This window comes from Pinus tabuliformis, chromosome 6 (genome assembly GCF_031772625.1).
Source record: "Pinus tabuliformis cultivar Carrire ecotype Pingquan chromosome 6, CPIR1, whole genome shotgun sequence".
NCBI classification, from domain to species: Eukaryota; Viridiplantae; Streptophyta; class Pinopsida; order Pinales; family Pinaceae; genus Pinus; species Pinus tabuliformis.
Window position 1 is genome coordinate 2,033,033,921 of NC_142292.1, and position 11,996 is coordinate 2,033,045,916.

An 11,996-nucleotide genomic window follows, 5' to 3' on the forward strand; every position below is an offset into this window, starting at 1 on the left:
CGCCATACCATCCATATTTGGGGTAATGCTACCGATCCATCGCATAAATGTCGCCATATGTTCAAGAGAAGTCGTTCAAAGAAGTCAACCGTGTCCCATCCACTGCCGTACATTATCCTTCATCCTTTCATGACCGCCACCCTGAATCATATGTCATCAGATCGTTTTCACCTCCATCAAAATCATTAGCTCCGTTCCGTGTCATTGATGTGGGATTCATTAAGGCCCTCCTTTGACGGATCGCTTCTTGTCGACATCAGCTCATTATCCAAGAAGTTGATCTAGGAACAACCCCTTCAGTACTTTGAAGCTTGCATGCCTCAATGGCAAGTTTCTCACTTCCGGCGACAGGTACACATCAATGACCTTCGACCGAAAGATTTTGCGTGGTGTTCGATGCCAAGTCCTTTATTCACACCACGTGAATTGTACTGCAGTACCTTGAGGGTCATTATCATTATCGGTGATTCCTCTCGCGCTTGTTAACGGTTTACCTCATTGACCGGTAATCAAGCAATGTCTTTCCATGTTCGACTTCAGAACATTTCTCACATGGATCAACTTGTACTTAGAGTGAAGATCGAACGAGTTTGAAGACCCCGGATCTAGTTTCATCCATCCGGGCTGCGATATATATTCAGAAAAGATAAAGACATTGACATGTACATCATTGCAGCAGATGATCATCCTACCCAAAGGATGATAATTTCATCAAAATTATCAGTCTACCATCAGACGATTGTCTGTTCTATGTACAGAAAAATGAATTTATAAAGCTGAGCATGGGAATGCCCGCCTCAGCTAGATCATGAAAGTAGTATGAAAAATAATGTATTGTATTGTATCTTATTACAGGTCTCCTCCCAGCATTGGATGAACTTCGGATCCTCCTGATAAAGCATTTCACCCGATAAACGGCCTCATACTTTAGGGGGCAACTGTTATAGACATTTTTGTGCCTTACAGCTATAAGCATGAAATGTCTATAATCTAAGGGATCCAAAGTCCCTAAACATGTTGTTCCTACCCCTAGAGGAACAAGGCTAACAAACCACAACAATTCACAGAAGTTCTCCACCAGAAACTGCTCAAAAACAAGTCAATTCGGGATCAATTCAGAGGCTCCACTAGCTGTCTGCGCTGAAATGCAAAGTCTGCACTGGATACCTGCACTGCAACGCAGGTAGAAGCACTACCAGGGTGCGCTGAGCGGGAATTGACAAATGGCAAGTTCATTCAACAAGGTGTCAAGACCCTGGAAGCTTCCAGAATCTTCCTCAATGACACTTGCCTCAGTGAATTCGACTAGTGATGAGTAAGAGGTTCTCAACCTCCAAGTGGAAGCAAGAACCTCCAAGTGGAATCAAGAACTGACAGAGGGAGAGGACACTAGTCAGATCTCAAGCTGACCCATCCTCTCTCCAAACATCTATATATGGATCTCTCCTCCATGAGATCTAGAGGCTGGAATTTTGTTATTGCAAAGAATTGTTGTTGGTTTGAGATTGGAATAATTGGGTGCTTAATGCTTTGAAGGGAGGTGAAGATAGGAATTCCATTTACTGGGAAGGAGATGCTGGATTGGAGCCTCCTTGGTTGTATCTCTTCCTAAACCTTGTTATTCATCAATAAAGCTATCTTGGTTTCTCCTATATACTGATTTATCTTTGATGTATGATTGCATTAGTATGTTTAGTTTATTTCTAATCCTGAACTAGCTATGAATATGAATCTATGTCTTTGTGTAGTGTTCTCTTCTTGTGATCTTGCAGAGACCTGTTGAAGCTGGGCGAGCGAGAAGGCAAGTAGCTGGGAACTCTCAAGGAGAAGAGAAACCGGATCGAGGGATAAACGGAAGACACCGGTTAGTCCATCCATCTCTCTTCATTCTTAATTCATAAAGGAAGAATACTAGAATAGCTGTCTCTGTTTGTTGCTAAGGCACTGTCACACCTTAGGTGGATAGGATCGTTCTGCGTAGGCATTTTTCCCCACAACACAGGGTGCCCTAGCAGGATAGACCTACGCACAATGGAGTTTCCCTTTATTGGATTTGTGGTGGAGATTCACCGAAGTGGATGACCCTGCAAGAGCATGAGAGGGTCATAGTTATGGTCAGACCGATGCAACATCCTCTTGGTAGACTCACTTGAGATTAGTTTGGGACTCGGGAGCTACAACGTTGAGCAGTTGTGTTACAGATTGGGGAGAGTGGGTTCTCATACGGGGAGGTAACCCAACTATACCATTGGGAACCTGTTTGATAGCAGGAACTTCACTTCCCAAGGACCAGTTGAGACTGGATAGCGCCTCACTTGGGTGGCTCTATGACTTGCAGGAGGTGGTTGTGATTGACACACTGAGACAAGGGATCTACTTTAGGGAACTTGGGTTGTAGCTTCGGGAGTTCCCTGTTGAGTTACTCAGGATTGATTTTTCGGTGGGACAACATTCCAAGGAGTTTACAAGGGATTGGCAATATCGAGGTGCTCTTCTTATCGACAGGAGGTGGGAGGACTCTCGGGCTCCTACACCCTGGTACTGTGCATGGAGCAAGGGGTGCTTCACGTTGAGCGTGATGGCTTGGGTCCATAGTATCTGGGGACTCCTTTGTGACAGGTCAACGCATGGATCAGGAATGGCTTAGTGGCACAATTGGGACCCCAATATTGCTTGCACTGGTATTTGGTTCAACCGGGAGAGAGAGCTTATTCGAACATTGCTTGAGGTCAACCAATTTTTGGCAGGGAGAACTGTAATGTTCCTTCTCAACAAATTTCTGCTAGAAGAGATCTACCATTTTTTCCATTTTAGAGCTAACACATTTTTGGGGTATCAACTTAGGGAAAGTGGTTCAAATATTAAAGTTGGTGGAATATGGCAGCCACCCCTTAAGGAATACACACCTCTTGGGAGAAAAATTGATTTTGTGAAGGGAGGTCGAAATATTTGGAGGGACCCACAAGGAAAAGTAAGGCAACAATTATAAATAGAAGGTTGGGGGTAGCAGTTGAAACATTTTGATAATTTGACATTTACACATTGTTGCTCAAGTTGTTCAGTTGTGTCACAAGTGCTATTTAGAACAGAGTTCTCCAAGGGGAGAAATCACCCTTCTTTCGGTGGACTTCAAGTGCCAACCTAGGTAGGAAAATTTGCTGCTACAATTGAAGGGAGTCTTATGGAACTTTGGGAGAATCTTTCAACCATTCCCCTCAGCTAATTTGTGCTCTAGGGAGGACGCAATAGAGGATCTCGTTCCACTTATTTAAGCTATTTTCCAAGGGGTGTTTGCCCCGAGAAATTTAGAGACGTTGCTCTAGGGGAAGGCTAAGCTTTGTGGAGAATTTCGGGGCTGTAGATTGTTGCCTTTGAGAGGGATGAATTTCTCTTCCTAGGGCCTGCGCAAAGGGGACGGTGGACAAATTTGTGTGGTATCGAGCTCAACTCTTGAGTACCGTAATTTGTGGTAGAAGGCCTCTCCTACTACAGGGGAAATTTTCTAAAACACTCTCTTAGCAGATTGAGTAGGAATAAGGAGGATTCCAACAGATTTCATCATTGGGGGATGCAGAGTTTGTTCAAGAAGGCATAGTGCCAAAATAGGGCAATTTTGGAAGGTCAAAATTAGCCAGAAATCCCTTCCTGGGTTTTGGTGGGTTTGTTGAGAGGAGTCTGAGGTTAACTTTATAGAATTTTCTGAGGAGTATTAAGCCCAGAAATCTCCTTTTTTTTCAGCAATACATTTTATTGTTCAACTAGTAGTTGCATCATTTTGTGGGTTTTGCAGGTGGTTGGTTTGGGGCAGATCCCTTTATGGGTTTGTATGAGTATTTTTTGAAGAAGCTACAGTTGCATTTTTAGGCGATTTCGAGCATCACAGAGGGTCACTCAGCATTTCTAGTGCAACAACAATTGCTAATTTCTAGGTGTACGCAGAAGGATATTGGGCCGAAGTTTCCTAGCTCATGGGGTCATCTCCTCCACTTGGGTTTTCTCCATCTTGCTTATGCAAGCCCAGGTGCACTTGTTTCTTGCTATATGTACTCCTTACAACTCCTAATTTAGTAAAATGGCTTAGCTTATTTGCCCAGCTTCCTGGTGTTTCTCATGGTGCATGTGTATTCATGATTTTATTTGCTTTAGCCTAGTTCATGTGTTTGTTATTAGTTGTAAATTCCATTTTGGAACATTACACTCTACATGGCCTCTATAGCCCAAAAAAACTTATGCTACAAAAAATATCTACATATCATCCAATATTTGTCAAACTAGATATTTAATTCTACGACAAATACAAGAGCGACCCAGAGAGCAGATTGGATAAGCCCTTATACATGCTATAGAAGTGACTTGCAGTAGGGTTAGGTGGCAACCCTCGTGGAGTCTCGATGTGTTTTCCTTTGAAGGACTAAGGGGCAGCTAGTGAGCAGTACAAGAGTGAAGGACCGACAGGACAAGATACGACATCGAAGTTGCAGCAAAGTTTATCATTGTATCTTGTATACCATACACTGTTTTATTATGCAGATTTTGGTTTAATATAATGAAGATTAGGGTTGTACGTTATTGTACAATTTGTTAAAAACTTTGTATATTTGTGCATGTGTGATTTACTACTTTATATTTCCATTGTGCAAAGTAGTTTATGGTTGAGATTCTTGGTTTGGTAGCATTAGTGATTTTAAGACTCTAACCTAGACCCAAGGTCATGGAAATTCAACATGGTATTAGTGGGTGTCTGAGCTACTTTGGAATTCAGTGAATCATCGAAGTACAGCGTGAGATGGAGTTGATCACATTGTAAGTGGAGGGCTTAGTATGATGTTGAAGTTGTAGGTAGGTCTTCGATATGAGGACAGGTTGCAGGGGTTGTCGAATTATACTCCGAAGGAAAGGATCAAGTTGGTCATGTAAGTCAACAAGATCTGGGAGTTCGCTGAGAAAGAGACCAAGAAACCAACTAACCCTAAGGAGTTGGAAATATATGAAGATTTGGATGCGAGGGCGAGATTGATCATCCTAGATGGTGTGAAGGATGCCCTAATAGCTCATTTGTCTGGGAAGAACAATGCACATGGGATGTGGATGACTCTTCAAAATTTGTTCCAAAATAAGAACGAGAATTGGGTACTGGTATTGGAGGATAAGTTGAAGTCCACGAAGATGATAAAGGGTGAAAGTGTGACCTCATATCTGACAAGATTATCTCAGCTCAAAGATGAGCTTGCTTCCATCAATGTAACTATCTCAGATGGAGATATGGTAAGGATTGCTTTGAAAGGGTTCACCGAGGAATGGAAGCCCTTCATCAAAGGAATCATTGTGAGGGAGAAGTTGTCATACTGGGATACGCTATGGGATGACTTCATTTAGGAAGAGTTGCAAGACGAGGATTTTCATCCAAAGAAGTCTTTCGATGATGACGTGGCACATGCAGCACGAATGAAGGGTAAGAAAAAGAAGGACTTGAGTAAAGTCAAGTGTTTCAACTATGGCGAGATGGGTCATTATTCATCAAGATGTCCGATGAAGAAGGGAGATGATGAGAAGAGAAAAGGAAAGAAGGTCACCGGTGTTGCCACTTCAGCTGAGATAGATGATCTCACCAGGAGATTAGAAGAGGGGGACTTTGTTATGATCTCTCATTTCTCGCAGGGTACTATCAATGAGGATGGATGGTACGTGGACAATGGTGCAGCGAAGCATATGATAGGGTCACAAGAGGTTTTTGAGACTCTAGTTGATGGGACTCGAAGTTGCACATGGTATTGGGCAACAAGAGTCAGTTGGAGATCTGAGGATCAGGTGTTGTGCCATTCAGGATGGAGACGGGACGTGTGATGCGGATCTAGGATGTACTATTTCTACGAGGACTCAAATATAGCGTGATTTTTGTCTCAATGATCAAGAGGAAATGGTTTGAGGTCTTGCTCCAGGATGGGAAGGCAAGACTCGGGCCTAGAGGCTCTAAGTCCGATGGGATTGTACTCGGAGTTAGAGCATGGTCTCTACATGTTAACGAGCAAGCCTATAAATCATGGAAAGAAATAGGTGGAGTAGGTGCAAGTTCCAGAGAATTAGGAGCAAGTGCAAGTGCAAGATTTAGAGGAGTAGGTACAGGTTCCCAAGAAGAAGGTTCGCCTTCCCAAGAAAGTGGTCTAGATTCGAGAGACTCAAAGGGAGTCTAGTTCGAGAGGGAGCTTGCAAGTTCAGAGGGAGACTTTGCAGCCCAAGAAGAGCGTGTGGTCAGTGGGACGCAAGGGTGCTCCTACAACCACCATGAACGAATTGTGAAGATATTGGAAAGCGGTACAGGCAAAGAAGAAGAATCAGGATGCTTCCAGTGATAGCGACACTCTTGAGAATGGTGTAGTTCACTGCACATGGATTGTTGCAATTGCGAGCGTGAGTTGGGAAAGTGTTGCAAGAAGTGATGATGATGACGAGTTACTTCCTAGTTTTTGAAGTACGTCCCTCTCTAAAAGGGAGTGTTGATTTGTGTAGCTTGGGAGGTACTCCAAGCCCTAAGGTTCAGGGTTTGAAGGGAAAAGCGCCACAAGGTTCACTTGTGGGCTTGGAACCCAAGTATGGGGTTTTGCACCAAAATGTCTTCTGGGCATTTCTGTAAGCACATTTCTACATGTGATGGCATGAGACGATAGAGGGCGGAAAGGAGAATCCAATGCTTCAAGAATTGTTGAATTTTGAGTCGTAGAAGTGGAGATATGAATTTTTGAAGTTTTCATTAATATTTGGACAAGGACAAGTCATGTAAGCTTGAGGAATTCATATAAGTGACATGACTCTTCATCAAATTCATGGAAACCCTCATTTGTGTATAAATATAGGGTGAAGGCAAAGTTAATTATCATCCATTTGTTGCAATAAACACACAAGAAAAAGAGCTCGGATTTTCTACCTTAGCCGGAACAAGGAGGAAGAGACAGCAAGGTGACTTGGAGGATGTTTTTGGGTCATTTTGTGGAGGCCAAGATACTGTCTTGATGGTCAAATCTTGTTCTTGGAGGCCGAAGGAGAGTGAATTGTTTTAGGGCCATTTGGGAGGAGTCTAAACCCTTGGAAGGGATGTCGCAGTCAAGAGGAGGTTTGTTGTAGCAAGCCTTAGTCAAAATGAGGGAGGCCGAAAGTTTGTAAAGGGTTGGAGTAGCCCATAACTTCAGCGAAGGGTCTCCTCCCCTCTTAGAAGGGAAGTCGCAGTAAGGAAGTGTGATTTTGGGCCATATTTTAGGATTGTTAGGGACTGTGGTTGGGTGCCCTACTAGTCCAGAATTGCAGTAGCCTAAGTACCCTAAATGAGTGAGTTGGTGCATGCTTATTGGAGCAGTGCTTGGTGTTTTTTGGGTCAAGGAAGTGACCAGTTTGGATCAAAGTTGTTGTAGTCTATTGGTGTCGTGTGGAGGACTTTTCATGGTGGTGAAGAGTCCATCCTAGGAGCAGAACCAACAATGTAGTATTGGGCATCATTGTTCTGGTGGAGGGTAGTGTGTTGATAGCCCAAAGTAGCCCTAGACGAGCTATCTTGAAGTGACGAAGAGGAGCTGAAGGTTGCGTGAAGTTTGGTGCCAAAGTGAAACACCTTGATGGACAAAGGTAACTACTAGCTTGGTAGTTTGGAGCTCGGGAATTGACCAACCCAAAGAGAAGATTGGATCAGTCCGTGTACATTCTACGTAAGTGACTTGCAGTAGTGTTAGGTGGCAGCCCTCCTAGAGTCTCGATGTGTTGTCATTTAAAGGACTAAGGGGCATTTAGTTAGCAATACGGGAGCAAAGGACTGGCAGGATAAGATACGACATCAAAGTTGCAGTGACGTTTTTCAATGTATCTTGTATACCATAGACTGTTGTATTATTCAAATTTGGTTTAATATAACGAAGATTAGGGTTGTACATTATTGTACAATTTGTTAAAAACTGTGTATATTTGTGCATGTGTGATTTACTGCTTTATATTTTCGTTGTGCAAAGTAATTTATGGTTGAGATTCTTGGTTTGGTAGCATCAGTGATTTTAAGACTCTAACCTAGACCCAAGGTCGCAGAAAATCAACAAAAGCTTGAGTTTGATTCTTGGATGATGTACTCTCTCGACTGAATATTTGAAGACAATCTAATAGAAGAAGATTGCAAAGGGTTTTCTCCCTTATGGAGTTTTCCCTGGTCATTGACCAAATATTGTGTCTCTTGTCTCTTGGTTGTCTTTCATTGTGCATTTGTATAATTGTTCTATCTACTATTTCTCTATTGTCTTTGGTTAATTGAAGAATTGGAAAATGTTAAATTGATGATAATGGATATTGTTGAAGTAATGGTTGCAGCATAGAACAATTGATTAAAAATTAACATGGTATTAGAGGTGAGGTGAAGACAAGCAAAGAGACATATAGCAAGAGCATCCATCTTCTAGCAGCTGATTGAAAGGGGAAAATATTTTCGTAAAAATGTCTACCTCTTATTTCAAGGAAAATGAACAACCGGTTGATACATCTATGCATCTTGGAATACCAGGATCAATGTCACCTTAGATGAGTATGATGTCTTGGAATTAATGGAAGGAAATATTTCACCACCACCAGAAAATTCTCCTCAAGCTTCCAAATCCAAGTATGAGAAAGGTGAGATTAAAGCTAAAAAGATCATTATTGATTCCTTAAGAGATCATTTACTTGTTTATATTTCATCCTTGAATACCTCCAAAGAAATGTACAATAAGATTGTTGGCATGTATGAAGTGAATATTTGAGCCATATTATTGATTTGAAAAATCAACTGAAGAAATCTAAGATGTTCAAGGGAGAGGCTATACAATCATTCTTCATGAGAATAACTGAAATCAGGGATCAACTTCGGATTGCACAAGAAATTATACCTAATAGGGCATTGGCCATGACTGGCCTTAGTGGTCTTCCTTCATCATGGAACATGTTTATTACTTCCATTAACAATAGAGAAATGATCTCTTCTTTTGATGAGCTACTTGCTCTATGCAATCAAGAGGAAAGAATCATGATATCTAGGGGGAGAATTCAAAGGCCAAATGAAGGAGAGCCTACAACCTTCGTTGCTCAAGGAAAGAAGAATAATATGAAGAAAGGAAAGGGAAAGCCATCTAAGTTAAGAAGACATCTTCAATTCAATCGAGAGTTCAAGGATTCAAGAAGGCGTGATAGAGATGTCAAATGCTACAATTGTAATCAGAAAGGTCACTATGCTCCAGATTGCCCTGAGAAAAGAGATGCTCCAAGAAGAAATAACTATCATGTCTACAAAAACAATAGGTCATATGATAGAAGAGATGGTAGAAGGAATGATAGAAAAAGGAGAGACTTTCCTCATGTTTGTGAAGAAGGTTATCGTCCACAAAAGAGGTCAAGAAATTCCAGGTATGAAAGTAGTCCTACTAATCAATCTGAATATATTCTTATTTCTGCAATTTCTAGTTCCTTGAATTCTTGGGATAGTTGGTTGGTTGATAGTGGGGCCTCTCATCACGTCTTTTGATATAAGGAGGTTCTCTCTAACTTGGTAGAGAGGAAGTCCAATTTGAAGATTATTCTTGGAGACAACTCCACTCATCACATTAAAGGATTTGGTTTTGTCAAATTTCATTTGAACTATGGGGAATCTGTTTTTCTTCATGTTGTGATGTATGTGTTCATATTAGAGAACAAAGACCCCTGGAAAAAAGTTGAAATAAGTGGCATGAGATCCTCTAGTACATCCTCCGTGGAGCACAAATTAGCTAAGGGTAATGGCTGAAAGGTCCTCCCAAAATTCCACAAGCTCCCTTCAAATGTAGCAACAAATTTACCTCCATCGAAAGAAGGGTGAGTTCTCCCCTTGGAGAACTCTCTGCTAAACAACACTTGTGACAGAGCTAAACAACTTGAGCAACAATGTGTAAATGTCAAATTATCAAAAGGTGGCAATTTCTGCCCCAACCTTCTATTTATAATTGCTGCCATACTTTTCCTTGTGGGTCCCTCCAAATATTTCGACCTCCCTTCACAAAATTGATTTTTCTCCCAAGAGGTGCGTATTCCATGAGGGGTGGACCCACATTCCACGAACTTTAATATTAGAACCACTTTCCCTAAGTTGGTACCCAAAAAATGTGTTAGCTCCAAAATGGAAAAAATGGTTGATCTCTTCTAGCAGAAATTTATTAAGAAGGAACATTACATAGAGCCTCTTTGTTGATGTAATTTTGGTTCAAAGATAGATTGCAATCAATGCTATTTTGGTTATATGCACCCCTGCTCTATATATGAGAAACTTTGCATATTTGTGTATAATGGTTTGGATTCATATGGATGCACATGAATATTTAAGTATTTTTTTGGTCAACTAGATTTTTGGTCCCATATTTTTCCAGTTCCAGCCTTATTCACAGTTTTGGGCTTATTGAAGGTTAGAAATTATTCATAATTCTTTAGGATTTTATTTCTATGCTTGAAAAGCATTAAGAGAAACGTTCCAATATCAGCATAGTTTTGCTGAGTTAAAAGGTCAAGAGGGTTAGTAGTGTGACAAATATATTGAAAATTAGATCTAATCTGAGTATAAGTTAGACAATCAAAGAGAAAGTGTTTTTCATCTTCAACCCTTTTAGTATCACAAAGGTAACAAAATAATCCAGTTTCACTATGAAGTTAGAAGAAGTGAAATGTTATATCACTCATTTATTTTCTTTTCCACGGAAGCAGCAAAGAATATAAGCACAAATTTAAAAATACAATATAAGAGCTAACATTCATGTGAATCTCAGTACATTTGTGCCCTCCATGAACTTTGAAGACCATTTCGATAGAACTGACCTCAATTTTCGTATTGAAATATGGTTCAATAGGGAAAGTATTTTCACCAAAGCCCTGATAATCTTTCCATAGTTACATCGCTGAGGCTACACTGGGTAAGCATCAGTTTGTCAAATAAGATCAAATCCAAATTTCAATTACTATGTGTGAGATAATGTTCACCAGAAATAAATTCCTGTACAGCAGTGCCCTGCAAGAGCATTAGAGATCAAATCAATATCATTTTACCGAGTTTTAGCATTGAAAAATAGTTCAATAGGGTGAGTGTTTTGATGAAAACCATAATAATAATATGTTGGCTTGCATAAAATATATTCTTACAAGATGTAAACATCAGAAATTAGGACTGAGAAATCAGCCTTTTCAACTTGTCAGTGTGCTCATCGGTAGTAATATGCAATGCAAGACGGAGACTGGTCAAGAGATCATGACGTTCCCAGGATAAGTGAACCTGAGACTGAGCATAAAAGGCCTCTATCACAGAATGATATGCCAGTAACTCTTCATCATGCGTTTCTAGTCTTTGCTCTGCCACCATGTTCAACGGATTATTCCTATGAGCTTTGTTGTCAAGCTCAGTTCTAGGAGAACCAAGTATTGCACTCCCTGTACATCTTTCAACAGGAGTCTCGATGTATTTTAAGATTTGATCTATGGATTCTGTTAACTCTGTATCTTTAAATCTTTTGGCATCATTACCTGGTGTAGTTTTAATGCCTCTATACTTTCCATCCTTTCTATCATCATAAACATACACTCTTTTCACACCTATCGAATGCGGAGCAAGTGAATTTCCTTTCTGATTTTGTTCCGTATCATTTCTCTTCTTCCTAGATAGGGTTAAATCATTCTTCAATATTGCATTTGCGTGATTGAAAGTCTTGGGCCTTCCTGAATCTCTATCTCTACTTGCTTGAAAAGAACATTCTTCAACGTCTAATGTTGCCCTGTTTTCTTTCCAATCATGATTCCTTCTCTGCTTTTCTAATTTTTCTTCAAACTTCCTTTGAGATTGTGCGTTAGTTTGCATATCCCAGGGAGATGATGCTATCGAAGTTGTCTCACTATTTGCAGCCATAGGATATTTTCCTTCATATATGATATTGTTTGTTTACTACAAAAAAGGAAAAGAATAGATCAGCCATTTCATTAATCAA

General features: G+C 40.6%; 1 long non-coding RNA gene across 1 annotated transcript; it reads right to left on the reverse strand.

Annotated features, from left to right (window-relative positions):
* Nucleotides 1-10,823: 10,823 nt before the first annotated feature.
* LOC149267407 (uncharacterized) lies at nucleotides 10,824-11,657 on the reverse strand. Its single transcript, XR_016253094.1, has 2 exons — nucleotides 11,161-11,657; nucleotides 10,824-11,029 (listed from the first exon to the last, which is right to left on the reverse strand). It is a non-coding gene; the product is annotated as an uncharacterized LOC149267407 (long non-coding RNA).
* Nucleotides 11,658-11,996: the final 339 nt, after the last annotated feature.